Below are 15,525 nucleotides of genomic sequence, written 5' to 3' on the forward strand. Positions count from 1 at the left end.
TAGAGAAGGCTGTGCTAGAGGCAGGTGCGCACAGTGTGGCCTTTCCCAAAACTTGGGCACACCAAATCCATTACTGCTGTGAGCTGAGTTCTTTCATGGTTGGTTTCCAGGAAGAATGAACCTGGTACAGAAGATGGGGAGACAGACTTTCCTTGGAGTGTTGGTGGGGGTGAGCTTCCCACTCTCCTGGGACAGCAAATACTTTATGTCTCAGCCCTGACTCCCACTTCTAGTTCAGGTCTCACAGACCTCTTGGAGTCCCAGGATGGCCACAGGAGTGGTGGATGCAGAGTTTTCCAAAATTTCATGCAAATTTGTGATGTATAATTTTTCTGGAGAAAGAGTCTATTGCTTTAAACACATTTATGTTCCTCAAAATGCCAGGAAACACTACTTTCTCCACATTTCTCCTCCGCAGGCTTTCTTGGGAATGAGCTGTATGGGAACATGCCCAGATCCTACGAAAGAAGGTGGGGATGAGCAGCCATTTGGCCTGGGGCCTCGAGCTCAAGGGTGGAGCTTAAATTTTGACTTTTTTAAAAAAAGACTTTATTTTTTTTCGAGCAGTTTTAGGTTCACAGCAAAACTGAAAGAAAGGTACAGAGATTTCCCGGCCCCTGCACATGCACCGCCTCCCGCATTAGCAACATCCCCCATCAGGGCTGTTCATCTGTTATAAACAACGAGCCCACACTGACACCTCATTGTGACCCGCATCCATAGTTTACATCAGGGCTCAATCTTGGTGTTGTGCACTCTAGGGGTTTCAACAAATGTATGTACGTCCACCATTACGGTACCATACAGAATATTTTCACTGCCCTCGAAGTCCTCTCTGCTCTGCCTGTTCCTCCCTCCCTCCCCACCAACCTCTGGCAATCAGTGATCTTTTTACTGTCTCCATAGGTTTTTTTTGCCTTGTCCAGAATGACGTATAGTTGGGATCATATAGTATGCAGACTTTTCAGATTGGCTTCTCTCACTTAGTAATATGCGTTTAAGGTTACTGTATGTCTCTTCATGGTTTGATAGCTCATTTCTTTTTACTACTGAATAATATTCCATTCTCTGTTTGTACCACAGTTTATGTATCTATCCATCTACTAAAGGGCATCTTAGTTGCTTTCAAGTATTGGCAGTTATGAATAAAGCTGCTATAAACATCTGTGTCAGGTTTTTGTGTGGACATGTCTTTCAGCTCCTTTGCATAAATACCAAGGAGCATTACTGTTGGATCATAGTGTAAGAGAATGTTTAGTTTTGTAAGAAACTGCCAAATTGTATTCCAAAGTGGCTGGACCCTTTTGCATTCCCATCAATGAGTGAGAGTTGCTGTTGTTGCACATCCTCGCCAGTGCTTGGTGTTGTCAGTGTTCTGGATTTCAGCCATTCTAATAGATGTATAGTGGTAGCTCATTGTCATTTTAATTTGCATTTCCCTGATGACGTATGCTGTAGAATATTTTTTCATTTGCTTACTTGCCATATATATATTTTCTTTGGTGAGGTGTCTGTTAAGGTCTTTGGCCCATTTTCTAATCAGGTTGTTTGTTTTCTTATTGTTGAGTTTTAAGAGTTCTTTGTGTATTTTGGATAACAGTCCTTTATCAGTTGTGTCTTTTGGAAATATTTTCTCCCAGTCTGTGGCTTGTCTTTTCATTCTCTTGACGGTGTCTTTCACAGAGCAGAAGTTTTTAATTTTAATGAAGTCCAGCTTATTAACTCTCTCTTTCATGGATTATGCTTTTGGTGTCGTATCTAAAAAGTCATCACCAAACCCATGGTCTTCTAGATTTTCTCCTGTGTTATCTTCTAGGAGTTATATAGTTTTACATTTTACATTTTGGTCTATGATCCATTTTGAATTAATCTTTGTGAAGAGTGTAAGGTCTGCATCTGATTCATTCTTTTGCCTGTGGATGTCCAATTGTTCCAATACCATTTGTTGGGAAGACTATCTTTTTTCCATTTTATTGTGTTTACTTTTGATCTTTTTAGTGGCAAACTTGTTCATGCCTGTAGTTGAGGTCTCAACACTAATATTGCTTCTAAATCAAATTTTTCAACCTGCCCTCACCCCCGTATTAGCTAAATCTGAGGGTGGGGAGACTGACTCAAAGTCAAGGGTCTTTAAGTTTGGAAACCCTGGGCGTCATGGAGCCTCTTTGGAGAGCCTGGGCACTTCTGGGTCCAGCAGCGAATCTGGAGCAAAGACCCAGGAAAGGTTTTCTCCTTTCAGTAAGCATGGAAAGGAAAGGCTGGGAGAGACCTTGCCTGAAAGGCAAGCAACTCATGAAGTATCAAGCCCCAAAAAATTAAGTAGTAGCATCCCACTCCTGTGGCCAGGAGGACCTTCAGCAGAGTTCCAGAGAAGCATCATGGCACCCAGATTTTTAAACAAGGAAAGATCTGCTTTAGCTTCCACTTTAAGCCAGAAATTCTTTCTGACAAAAGAGGGGTTGAACTGCCACCCTTCCTTTGCTGAATAATACAAGAACAGAGAGGGTGCTTAGACACAGAGAGAGCAGGAACCATAACATTATGTAGCCACTCCTGGGGTTAGTGAGCAACAAAGACTAAGAACTACATGTGGTTGGACTCTCGGGCCCCGAAGCAGGCAGTGAACACCAGGCAGCACTGTCATGGTCAACTTGGGGAGTACAGAAGAGGCTGCACATGGACCAGCCTGCTTAACACTGCTTAACACTAGGAAAGAGTTTCCCAGTGGTTTTGCATGAAAGAAAAATTAACATGGAGATCAATAGAAACTGTATATCCTTTATGCTTATTTTAAATACAAACACACATGTCTCTAATACCTATACAAAGTACACTGTACATATTTCTCAGAGAGTGAGTTCTTTTGTTCCCAACAAAATCTTTTGTTGTCCTCAGAAGATCGTGAGTTAAAGAACTCCTAGGTAATATTATATCGAGGAACCTGACTTGGCTGCTTCTCCAGGACAACGAAAGTCAGTATCAGGTCTCAGACTGGGCAGATCCACGGATGCGTGCCCCCTTTCCAGAACCCTGCCTCAGCAAGGCTGATTTCTGTCCAGGTATACTTCGAACACGTAGTTCTAAGATCATGGCTACCATGTTGAATGTTTCTGTGGGCGCAGAAATCCCATTTGTCTCTGTGACTACCTTTTTGAGTTTTACTTCCTTTTGTTAGAAAGATAGGAGGAGGAAAGTGGGTTTTTTTTGGTATAATTGTTAAATAGTGTATTTTTCAAATATAATAAGTAATGGTTATTGAGTGCTTACTGTAACCTAGGTACTGTTTTAATTGCTTTTCATGTATTAAATCAAGGACTCCTCACAACCACATCATAAAAATACCACGATTACCCCCAATTTACAGATGGAAAAACTGAGGCGCTGCGAGACGAAGAACTGGCCTGAGGGTAATACTTGGTAAGCAGCAAAACTCGGAGAGAAACACAGGCCACCTGGTGCCTTCCTGATGCTGCGCTTCCCTTCAAAGTGTCCAGACTGCCAATGAGGCTTTCCAGAAAGGCTGTCATGATAACTTGGTCTCGGTGGTCTCTGGGCACAGGGCTCGTTCATGTCACTGCTGGGAGAGGGAGCTCTCTCTTGCCCTGACGTGTAAGGTGAGGAAGTTGGGGGGAAAGCAGATCTCGCAAACACGTCATGCCTCTGCTTAAGTCCTGGGGCATCCGTGTTGGGCGCATAGTGTTGGATGAATAATGACAGAGAATCCATATCGAGTGGTCTGCTGACTTATTTTCCCCTCATTGTATAATATTTATTCTCAGGAAAAATAGTGTTTATGGTATCGAAACAAAATGGAAATCAAAAAATGTGAATTGCTCAAAAGTCTTATAAGCAGAAGTTTGGTAGAACCAGAAATATGATTTAAGCTAATGGCCTATTCCTTCTAAATGAAAGGGTCATTTTATGTTTGCAATAATCTCTTGAGACCCCTCTAACACACATGCTCTACCACTCGCCCCCTCCAGCCACACAAACAAATGAGCATCAAACCAAGGCGCACGGACACCAAAACAATGAGCTAGCCCAGGTGGCTGACAGGGTAAGCAAATGCCTCCTGATCTATCTAATAAGCTTTGAGGCTTAAACAAACACCTACTCTGCGGCCAGGCCAGCCTTGTCACAACCTCAGTTAAACACGCTCTTCTGATGTTGACACTGCCCTCCAGGCCATGGGCTTCAGCAAAATGCACCAAGTCCCACGGCCCAATGGATGGGTTTTCCAACGGGACTCTTGTCAAGGAGCGGTAGAGCTGAGGGCTGAGTTGGTGCTAGGCTCAAGCTGACATTGAATTGATGCCTTGCTGGAATCCGAGGCCTGAGGCTTTGTGTCCTGACCAGAGAGATTTTCACAGAGCTGGAAATGCCCTCCTGTTCTCCCTCACTTTCTTTTCCTCCCACCTCCTCTACCCTAAAACCTGCGTCCCTGTGACAGAGTCCTCTGTGGAACTGGAACAGTCCAAGGGTCTGGTCCTGCCTCCCGTTGCTTGTCTAACTTCTGGTTTCTGTTTGGCCCAAAGGAGTATCATGCAAGATTAAAAGCAGATTGTATGACAGCAAAATGACTAAATCATTTCTCATAAAAGACAATTAAAAAAAAGGATTGCATTACCTGAAATAATTATTACAACAAAGTGTATTTTGAATTTAATATTGTCTATTGCTCAGAAAAACTGTGGTCATTAGTGTGCACTTGAGATGGAAGGTGGAATGCCCTTACGGATGAGCCCTCTTCCTTCCGTAGACCCTGTGGCCTACCATGGTGCACTCATGTCATCCTCACAAGTGACCCTCGAGGTAAGCAGGACAGAGTCATCATCACCATTTCGCAGACAGGAACCCCAGAGGCTGTGACCTTGCTAAGGTCCCAAACCAGTTACGAGTAAATTCAGACCTGTTGCCGAATCAGTCCTGGGTTCTTCCTAACACACAGCACCGCGTAAGTTCATCATCATACAAGTGGTTGCTTTTCTAGTGTTTCCTAGAGTCTTCACACCCCAGAGAAGGCAACGCCTTGTCCTATTGTAGCTTACAATGTCAGAACCTTCATCTGTCGCTGAATTTTCGGGGGGAGGTGGATGGCAGGAGACCCTTATTTGCCATGTTGAACGCCACACCCCTCGCTCCCCAGTAATCTTTGACAAGGGGGGAGAGTGGAGTGGAGTGTAAGATCCCACTCTTAAGCCAGGAACTTAAATAATGGAAATGAGTTATGTGATTCAATTATACTATTCAGTTAAACGTAAGTAATTACAGTCATCTTCGTCCTTTGTAATCTTCTTAACCTTGTGGTATTTCCTGACTCCGACATACTTTCATGTGATCATGTCTATCAGCTGGGATGATGACTAACTCCTTTGAGCTATTTTCTGTCTGCTTGTTCTTATTTGTGACGGGGAACTCTCTCTTTGTAAATCTGCACCAAAAAGGCCAATTATTATTATTACTTTTATAGATGTGGCTTAACACAGTGCCCGGAACCTAGTTAGTGCCCAGTAAATGGCGGGGATAATAATTAAAGTCAAAGTTGCACAGGAGCCTGCTGAGCAGGTAACTTTTGAAGCACTGCCGTCACACGATAACTTGGGAAATCTGGAGAGTTTTTCAAAAGTGAGAGAGTGGCCACATCAGAAACCCAAGGACAAGCAGCCAAAGAAAGAGTTTGCCATAGTATCTTTTTATTTATCCCATTCATTTCTTCAATTCTTCCATGAAAAAGACAAATGAAGACTTCCCAAAATTGACATTCACTTTGTAAATAACCACACTTTGGAAGAATAATGTGAACCTGCTTGCTTGATGGGAAGAGCTGCGACAGTCTTCCCCTCGGCATCTGATATCGATAAAGCATGTCCTGAGGGACTGGTGCAAGCCAGCTCCACCCGCGCCAGCCCGGCTCACCTTCAGATCAAAGAACTTCCCCCAGAGGCCCACCCATCCACTTGGTCCTGAGAGTCTGGACCAAACTTGGCAGAAAATTAAACACCCAGTTGTGACGAGCAGGTAGGGAGTGGAGTCAGTCTTGAGCGCCTGATACGCTGCAGCCTTACCAGCTCCCACTGTGTAGGTCCAGCTCCTGATTCAGACTCCATTTCCCCTTCTCGAAACTACTTAGAGATTCCTGTAGCCAGGCTCCTTTCCCCAAAACCGACAACAGCAGGCAAGAATGTGCCTGCACAGTTGCATTTTAAGGGCAGGGCAGTGGGAGCAACACCTGCAGGATGCAAAAAAATAAGGTGTACATTTTCTAAGTTCTAAACAATTGTCTGTTAATAATATATGTGTCAAATGAGCACATTTTAATTTTTGTCCTTTAATACATGTTGTAATTTAATACGGTTGTAATACACATCTAAACAATTATAATACACATTTTATTCTTGTCCTTTAATACACATTCCATGAAAACATAGAATTCAATTCTGAGGCCTTTATAGTTACACAGTCGGCCCCCAGTGCAGGCAGGACCAGATGTGCGTTTGTTTCCTAAGTTGTAACAATTCAGCATCATTTGGGCTCCCTCAGGGCACAAGTTAGTATCTCCAAGCCCTGTGATGCCAGATATTCCTGCGTTTAAACAGTAGATTCAAAATAAACGATGGCACAGAGATTGTAAACATGAAGAAACATGATCACTTGGAGCTTTTATTTGTGTTTAGAATTTTAAACAGCGAAATGTGTGAACTGCTAGATTCTTTACTGTAAGAGACTGATAGGTATGTTTTTTCTTTTGTAAAAAATACATTAATGTAAATTTAAAAGTATTAATAATTTTTCCCTTTTATATACTTTAATTTACTTTGATTTTTATTATTAACATTTTTTAAAGGCATGATTATACACAGGCTGTTCAACAAAAGAACATTTTCGGGGCCGGCCCGGTGGCCCAGTGGCTCAGTGGTTCAGTGTGCAAGTTTGGCTTTGGTGGCCCAGGGTTCGCCGGTTTGGATCCCGGGTGTGGACATGGCACTGCTTGGAAAGCCATGCTGTGGCAGGCATCCCACGTATAAAGTAGAGGAAGATGGGCACGGATGTTAGCTCAGGGCCAGTCTTCCTCAGCAAAAAGAGGAGGATGGGCAGCAGATGTTAGCTCAGGGCTAAGCTTCCTTAAAATAAATAAATAAACAAAAGAACATTTTCACTGTCTTTGTTTCTTTTCTGGCCATTGTTGTCCTTAGGTTTATTTCATGATTATTACTAAAAATGATTTTGTTGTATTGAGGAGAGGGAACATGTTAAAAAATGATTCACTCAATGTGTCAAATACTCCAGGTGCTCCACTGAGTCTGAGTTCATTGTGCTTCCAGAGCACTGTGATTTGGACTGGATGGCATCCTTTTCCCCATAGGGACCATTCCATCATCTATGTTACTTAGTCCTTTTATTCTTAGCTTACTTCTCTGATGAGATACCGGCATGCCTTGCATCAAACCTACCAGGGTTTTGACACTTGAAATGTCAATGACCACGTTTCCCTTACAGCAAACATCCAGATGAAAAGAAAATTCCCGTTAATCATCTAGATCTTCTGTTTACTCAAAGGCAGACATCTGGTTGATTGAACACTTTTATCAGTGTCACGATATGGTCAATGTCAGTCTGGTATACTTTATCTTTCAAGTACATCAAAGACAGCAGCCATGTAGGTGTCATTCTTATCAGTAGATAAGAATGTGCAATATTGACAAAAATGGGTCTCTGTACTGAACAGGGCTCTAATCAGCCATGACTACAGATCTTATATGAGCTCTGTTTTGCCACTATTGGTTTCAAGAACAACTTCTTTATAACGGGGTCTCCATGTGGCCCAGTCTCAGGGCGGTTTAGAGAAACAGTTGTTTAACAAAAAGATATAACTAATAGCAACTTCATTTTTAACTTATGTCTAGAGAAACTACAAAGGACAGAAGGAAATACCCCTTTAATTTGTGTCAAATTATCTTCAAAGTCTTGTCTTCCCCCTTCAGCCGCTTGTTGGGTGCTCTGCAGAGAGGAGTGGTCCTTCCCCGTCTCTCTCTCCACACTCTTAATTCCTAACCAAAAAATAACCCCCAAACACCAACAAGCGAAAACTCCCAGCTGGTGCAGCCCCTCCCTTCCCCCATGGTTTCTTGTCTCTTCATTCCTTCTTCTCTCTGGTTCTCTATCCGTTTCCCTCATTCTGGAGAAAAGCCTGGAGGAAAGAAAGGAATGCCCTGAACATACACATCAACGGCTTTGTCTCGTGAAGTTTCCCAGATGTGCTGCTGTGGGAATGACACCTCTATGACATCGTACTTGATGTAGAGCCAGGCAAACCTTATAATTACTTTTTGCCCCTTGGTGTTTCTAACGTACCCAAGGGAAAAGCTTGAACTTTGTTATGTCGCACTGATCACAAACCATCAAAAGTCACAGGGAACTATGAGGTTTGAGATTGATGGCAGCCTGAGGTGCCTTAACAAGTCACTTGATGCAAGCCTAACTCAGCCCCAAGTCATTCCCACTTAATGGTTGCTCAGAGGCCTGTGCAAAGTTGTTTGTTGGTCTCGGTCCAGTCATTGGTGGTCAACTGTCCATGACCAATGGTCCCATTGTTTGACCGGGGAGTGTGGCTGCTGAGCTGTGTCAGATCTCCTTTCGTATTCCTCCTCTGAACATGAGCTCAGGTGTTGCGTGGTGGTTGAGGGTGGGGGGGCGGCAGTTTGGGAGAGGAAAGGACATTTTAAAATGTGAAATTACTGTTGGCTGTTGCTTGTTTTGGGCCCCAGGGGGCCAGAATAACAAGCTCAACCGGTGTCAAACTCCAACAAGTGTGTGAAGCTGCATGTTAATGGCTCAGGCTGGGTGTAATAAATTGCCAAGAACAGGGCTTTTCCGGATTGTTGTGGGTTCGGAGGGAAAGTGGCATTTTCACAGCCTCCTGATTATTCTGACCCGGAGAACTTTCCAAACACGCTAAGGAAATATACAACTGCAGTTCCGCAAGGCTGATCTTTCCAAAAGGGTGTCCAGTGTCATGTCTGGAGACATTTGATCTTAGTTGCTGTGACAGCTTTTTGATCAGTGAACTTTTTCTTTTCTCCTTTTCTCCAGTTTCATGACCCAGTGTACCAGTTCACTTCCTATTGCACATCCACTCTCCACGTGCAGTTTCAGATGACTGGCGTTTTGTCTTGATCAAAGCTAAGGGGAATTTTACGTTTGCTTTGTTTCCTGGTTGCAAGTCAATGGGGGTAATTTTTAGGAGATAATATAGAACCAGCCAGAAACACAATTCTTTACTTACTTGGAGACCAGGAGCCGAACTGTGTGGACCTCAGGAAGTTCTACTGCAGAAATTATTAAAAGAATATGAATTTGAATATAAAACCCAAGACAAAGAAATACAATTTACTCCAGAGCTAGTGTATTCTTTCTGGAAGCAGAGCATCATCTAGTAACTTACTCCAATAAAAATCAAATAAAATGCAGAGCAGATTTTCCAATGGTTTCCCAACTTTTATTTTCTCCGGAGTCAGTGACCTGCAAGCTCCTTTATGATGCCTGAGTTGGAGGGCCCGGGGGGCTGCTGTGGCCATGCCCTCCTCCTCTCAAGAAAATCTCCCGGGTCAATAACCTTTTATTTCTGAACTTTTAACCGGAGCTAGTGGGCCATGAAAACCTAAATGCCGTTTCTTTCAGATTCCTGGGAAGCGTCAAGTCTCTTGAATCCAATTCTCTAGGGGAGTTTTACTCAATATAGTCAGGTCATTGATCCTGCAGCAACAGCCTCAGGTCATTCGTGCGTCACTTCTTTAGGGAAGGACAGTGTCTGCAGAAGAGTAGGAAGATGATGTCACTAGAGGAAGCTCTCCTTTCTAAGGCTGGGAGACTAGCATCAGCGGGACTAATAGGGATGGGGATTGTCTTCTTGGTGGAAAAGATAGAAAGACTGATCAATAAGGTACGTCGTGCTTACTCTGAGGCTTACTGGAGAGCCCGTGGGCAGCACAGGGGTCTGAAAATAAGCAAGCAGGCAGTACCCGAGTGCTGATGTGCTGCTGACGCCCACATGTCCTGACCATGAAATGTTCTGGATGGAAACATCACGGGCTGTGACAACTGCTTGCTGGGAATTTGAAACAACTTGAAGCTGCAGCACAGGCCTGGCCCACAAAGCAACAAGAACATGCCCGGACTGAGATAATTGGTCCACTCCTCACTAAGGGAAGATGAGGCCCACCCTAAGCAGGAAGTCATTTCTATAGGACTTGACTAAATGACCAGTCATGTTGTTTTTAGAGAACAATATCCTTTTCCAATTAGGCAATTGATATTTTACTTAAGCAATTTCCAAGACCTTCATTGGGTTAACATCCCTGGATTCCTGCCCGACCCTGTCAGTATTTAACTGTAGGATATTGGACTCCAATCGCTCATGGTGTCCGCATCTGTGCGATGGGAACGCTGTTACCTGCTTGCTTATTCCATGTGGGTACTATATCAACAGCAAGAGATGTTAAAATGCTTTGGAACTAAGGAAAGCAATTATGCCCACTCTGTCCTTGGAATTGAGTCAGACTTTTGTTGACAACATCCTGGGGAAATGAGTTTCAAAAATGTGCTGCTCACCACAGAAGGGACGCTTCCTCACTCCTTGCTTTCTTTTTTGGAGGGGGTGGCAAGGCTTCAATTTGTCTCTCACACTTAAGTGTGAACTTGATACAGAATGTCTCTTTAACATTTTATTCATCAAGAAGAGTTATCTTTGAAAATATATGAGATTTTGCAGCCGAATGGCTGAAAAGCCAGCTAATCAATAGAGACATTATAACCCAATGGCAGTTGGCTCTGCGTTCACAGCTGCGATCATCCTTTATTGCGTCCCACAACAGGACACTGAAGGAGCAGTGCAGAGTTTATGAAAACCTTATGTGAATTGCTCATCTTCCCTGCTGCATGTTGGCCGCCCTGCTGTGTGAGATGGACTGATGCTCCTTGCTTCTGTTTTATAAACAGAAGAGACCTGGAAAATTACTCAGGAAAGGCATTGTTGAGGGAGAGCGGCGATTTGGGGTAAATCTCTGCTGGGCTTGGCAAATTAATCTTTGCCTGCCTGGTAGGTAGATTCAAATTTAGTAAATGATTTGTGGCTCTCAACAGGTGATGGGTTATCTTTAATTCGACCAGATGGTTAACCCTGATTTCATTAAAATATGTGATCCTCTGATTCCCTTAAATCTTTGCCTCAGGCGTTTCTTCTCTGCCAAATAACATGGTCTCTTTGCTGTTGAAAGGGCTGATGAGTGCTGTAAATGACCTTGCGGCTGTTATTTTCATCCAATACATGTTATTTTCATCCAGTCGTGATTATGTATCTCATTAGATTTCTTAGTAACTCCTTTAAAAAATAAGCCCATATTTAAATACACCAGTAATGCACAAATATGTTCTTGTCATAAAATACTCAAATGGTACAGGAGAATCAAAGCCATCCTGCCAAATTGTGCCAACCCCCTCTCCAATGAATCGGACCACCTTGCCCCCATCTCCATTCATTTACCTTTACATGCATATATGTGCATATAGAAAAATATACTTTGTTTCTGTTCGGTATGCATGTACATATTTTAACACAAATTGGGTTATATTTGCACAATAATTTGCTTTTTTTTCCTTGATAGGTTTTAGATGTCTTTCCAAGTCACTACATGAAGGTCCATATCATTCTTTTAAACTCTCGATGGTATTCTAAAATACGGGTGTATAGTAGTTCATTATAGTTTAGTTAGACTTTTTCCAATTCTTTACTATTGGAAACTGTACTGCAGTGAATATGCTCATCCATGCCGAGTTTGTAAGGGGGATTTTTGGGGAGATGGGTATGAAGACTTTCATTTCGCGGGGCCAAGGGGAAGGAGTAATAAGTTCCCCGTTCGCCGCGGTGATGGCTATCCGCTGATGTGATAAAAGAGACTCTGGTTTCCGTTTCTGTTTCCGTAGACACAGTTGTGCTCCTCTGCACCTGGAGAATCCGTCACTACGCAAAGCACTTTTATCCCAGGAGCACATGGTCACAAGGTCTTGGACACTCATCAGTAAAGACACCAAACAACACCCAGAGATACCAGATGAATAGTTTCTCTGGAAACAAAGCTCCTCTGAAGAGAATTACGTGGACTCGGAGACAGCCAGAGAATCTTCTGTTCTCCCCGTTCTGAGCTGGCAGAGCTGGCTGAGAAGGAGGCCATGGTGGGGCCAGGTCAAGTATATTCTTCTCAGGGCCACGCAGGCCCCTGTGATGGTGGCTTGCCTGTACTCCCAGCTCCCGAGGGGCATGGAGACCCTCCTCAGAAGACAGATTTTTTTAAAATTGAGGTATAACTGACATATGACATTATATTCGTTTCAGGTGTACAACATAATGCTTTGATATTTGTATGTACTGCAGAGTGACCACCACAATAAGGCTAGTTAACATCCATCACCGCACATAGTGAAAATTTTTTCTTGTGATGAGAACTCTTAAGATCTACTCTCTTAGCAACTTTCAAATATGCACTACAGTGTTATTAACTACAGTCACCATGCTGTGCATTACATCCCCATGATTTATTTTTTTTATAACTGGAAGTTTGTACCTTTTGACCCCATTCACCCACTTTGCCCACCCCTTAAACCCCACCTCCACCCCCGGTTTCCGGCAAACACCAATCTGTTCTCTGTATCTATGAGCTCGGTTTTTATTTTATTTTTTTTTTTTTTGAGATTCTTCATTTAAGAGAGCACAGTTTCCTATGCCTTCCAGGCCACTGGGCGAGACACCCAAGTCTCCTGGGCAGCAGCCGTGCGGTGGGCAGCACAGTCACAGGTGTCCTCTCTGGAAAATAAGGACCATGTGCTGAGGAATGTCCCTTCTCCTCTCCTTTCCAATCAACTACTTAAATTGTTTTACCTTTGATAAGATAATTTTGGAGAATATAGTGGATCTGAAAGACCTATCTTTTAAAATAGACGGATAGTTGTATAATAGAGAGAAATCTAGAGCAACTTGCAGAGCGTATAATGTGAAAATGGCAAAATCAAGATGGTGGATGATGATGAATATATTAGTTCACATGTATTGACCATTTACAGTATGCCAGGCTCTGCATGTTGTTTTACAGCTCCTATAAACCTCCCAGCAACCTTATTATCCCATTTCAGAGGCAGAGAGACTTGTGCTCAGAGAAGATATATAACCAGATTAGAGTCAGACAGCTAGAAAGTGGTGGAGCCTGGATTTGCACCCAGAGTGTGAACACTTGACAATGATCATGATTATACTTCTATAGATTTAGCAGACTTTTGGTACGTCCATATGGCTTCTGTGCACTCTTGGTCTTCCGAGAGAGAAATTTTTTCCCGTGTAGACTGATTGTCTGCCCCAAATCCCTGACTCTTTTCTCAGCTTGAGGAGCTGAGTTGTGCTAACCACAGGAGAACCTGAAGGTCTCCAGGCTGTAAACTCAAGGGATGGAGAGACAAACCCTGGTCCAAGTAGCAGGTGAATTCCTATAGAGGGAGATGGTGATTTCTCAAGCTGTGACATCTTGGTCAAATATTCCTCAAGTCCAGCTCTCTTGGCAATGACTATACTCACCAAGTAAACTTTTGCTATTATTTTGATTTTCTTGCTGGAAATGGAAGGTTCAAAGAGGTTGACAAGAGAAGTCCAGTTATCTTGGCCATTATGTTTATCCCTAAAGTAATACACCAGAATTCTGGATTGCTGGCCGATCTCTTGTGATCTTGGTAAACATGACATGGAGAAGAACCAGCACGAGGAGAGAGGAAGAACCGATTGCAGAGCAATGTGTTTCTCTCCTTGACCTGAAAGGCAGGAAGACCTGTGGCTGGAGTCTTCCTGGTTTGGAAGAGAACTGTCGATGGGCCTGGGGGCTGCTGGCCACTCTGATTCTGTGGACTGGACTTGGCCCATGACTCTGCCTTCATCTACCAGCTTGTGCTTCAGCTTCATGTATATTTTAATTTATTTCCGTTTCTTTCCACCCACTATTTTGACTCTCTTTGACCTCTTGCCATTCTCAGAAGACCAAAATAATCACATGTAAAAATAAGGTTTTTGCAAGGCTCCTGCTCACAGGGGATGCCATATCTAGATGTGGAGGCTGTGAAGGACTGATGGCTGTAGGCTATTTTGAGGGGCCGCAGCATCCACTGTCTATTTGTAAAAACTTACTTTCCTGTCAATTTCCTGCCAGAACTGATGTAAATCCAAGTGTCAGCTTCTTGACTGAAATAATTTTGTTTTTCCTTCTGCAAAAAGAGGTTTTCGGATGGAGTTAACCTGACCTCCTTGTGCCCCTGGGGAGGTGTAACAGCAGTGTGCCCTCCAATGCTGCAGAAGGAGATAATTGCTCCTCCCTCCGGCCATGACCCATCCTGGATGCTGGGCTGACTGTGTTCAGGACTGAGCGGAGCAGAGGCCACGTGGCTGGAGCTGGCGGCCTTTGGGGGCACACTCTCAGAACTGCATGGAAGCTTTGAACTCGGGCGGAAGGGCTCTGGCTGCACATATCGGACAAGGCCAGGATCTGGTCAGTGTGCCCCAACTTCTTATGCTCTCCTTGCAGTCCCCCAACACACACGCTTCTCTAAGTAGGACTCAGAGCCACATCTATGCTGGTGTTACGTAAAATAAAGCAACTTCTTTATTTTCCTTTGATACCCTAGGTGACCCTTTATAATCCTGACACTTTTTAGGTGCAGGGAACAGACATAGGCTGGAATTTATCTTCTTAGTTGAACCATCAGATTATTAAAGATCTTCCAAGCAGATGCCAATGTCGAGTCATATTCACAAAAAATATGTATTTTTTCAGTGTGAGAAAGAAACTTGCTGGTTTAATTCAATTCCGCCCCCTCTCCCTCATTTATCTTTTAGTTTTATCACAAGTCTAAAAAAGGGAGCAGGACCACATTTAATCTTTCAGTTGACCATGTCTTCACAATTCCTTCAAGCCTTAACAATTTCCCATTAAGTCAGCCTCACCAAGATAAATGAAGCTGAATAACAGGCCTGCGAGGGGTGCGCAGTCCGGGAGGTGAGGGGGGGTGGGATGAGAGAGCTGGAAATGAGCATGCTGAACATGCAGACTAACCCAGGGGCCTTGTCTCCAATTTAACAGCCAGTGGCCATGATTTACAATCCAAGACCTCATTCTTTGCATCTTATATCCCCAAGACATGAAGAATGGAAGGAATGAAAATGTCATTTATTTCTTACATCGATGACTTATAGGTTAAGGAGATTCTCTTGGACATCAGAGCAAGTTGCCCTTGACAGATGACTTTGCTACTGTATTTGATTTCAAGTTCCCACCAAGGAGTGCCAAACAAAATCTGTTATGCTTTAAATTGTCATATAATTTCTGCCCCCTTCTCTCTACTCCACCACACGCCCAACCAACAAATAAATCATGCCAGAGTCTTTCAACCACACGCTTTAAAACAAAACAAGCACAAGGGACATTTTTCAAGCCAACA

At 43.3% G+C, this 15,525-nt stretch overlaps 1 long non-coding RNA gene across 1 annotated transcript in view; it reads left to right on the forward strand.

Annotated features, from left to right (window-relative positions):
• The window catches only part of LOC139046234 (uncharacterized), a 35,257-nt gene extending 20,443 nt beyond the window's left edge, over nucleotides 1–14,814 (forward strand). The window contains exon 4 of the long non-coding RNA XR_011506052.1: nucleotides 11,980–14,814. This is a non-coding gene — a long non-coding RNA (uncharacterized lncRNA). The remainder of the gene's footprint in view (nucleotides 1–11,979) is intronic.
• Nucleotides 14,815–15,525: the final 711 nt, after the last annotated feature.

This window comes from Equus asinus, chromosome 9, assembly GCF_041296235.1.
Source record: "Equus asinus isolate D_3611 breed Donkey chromosome 9, EquAss-T2T_v2, whole genome shotgun sequence".
Classification (NCBI taxonomy): Eukaryota; Metazoa; Chordata; class Mammalia; order Perissodactyla; family Equidae; genus Equus; species Equus asinus.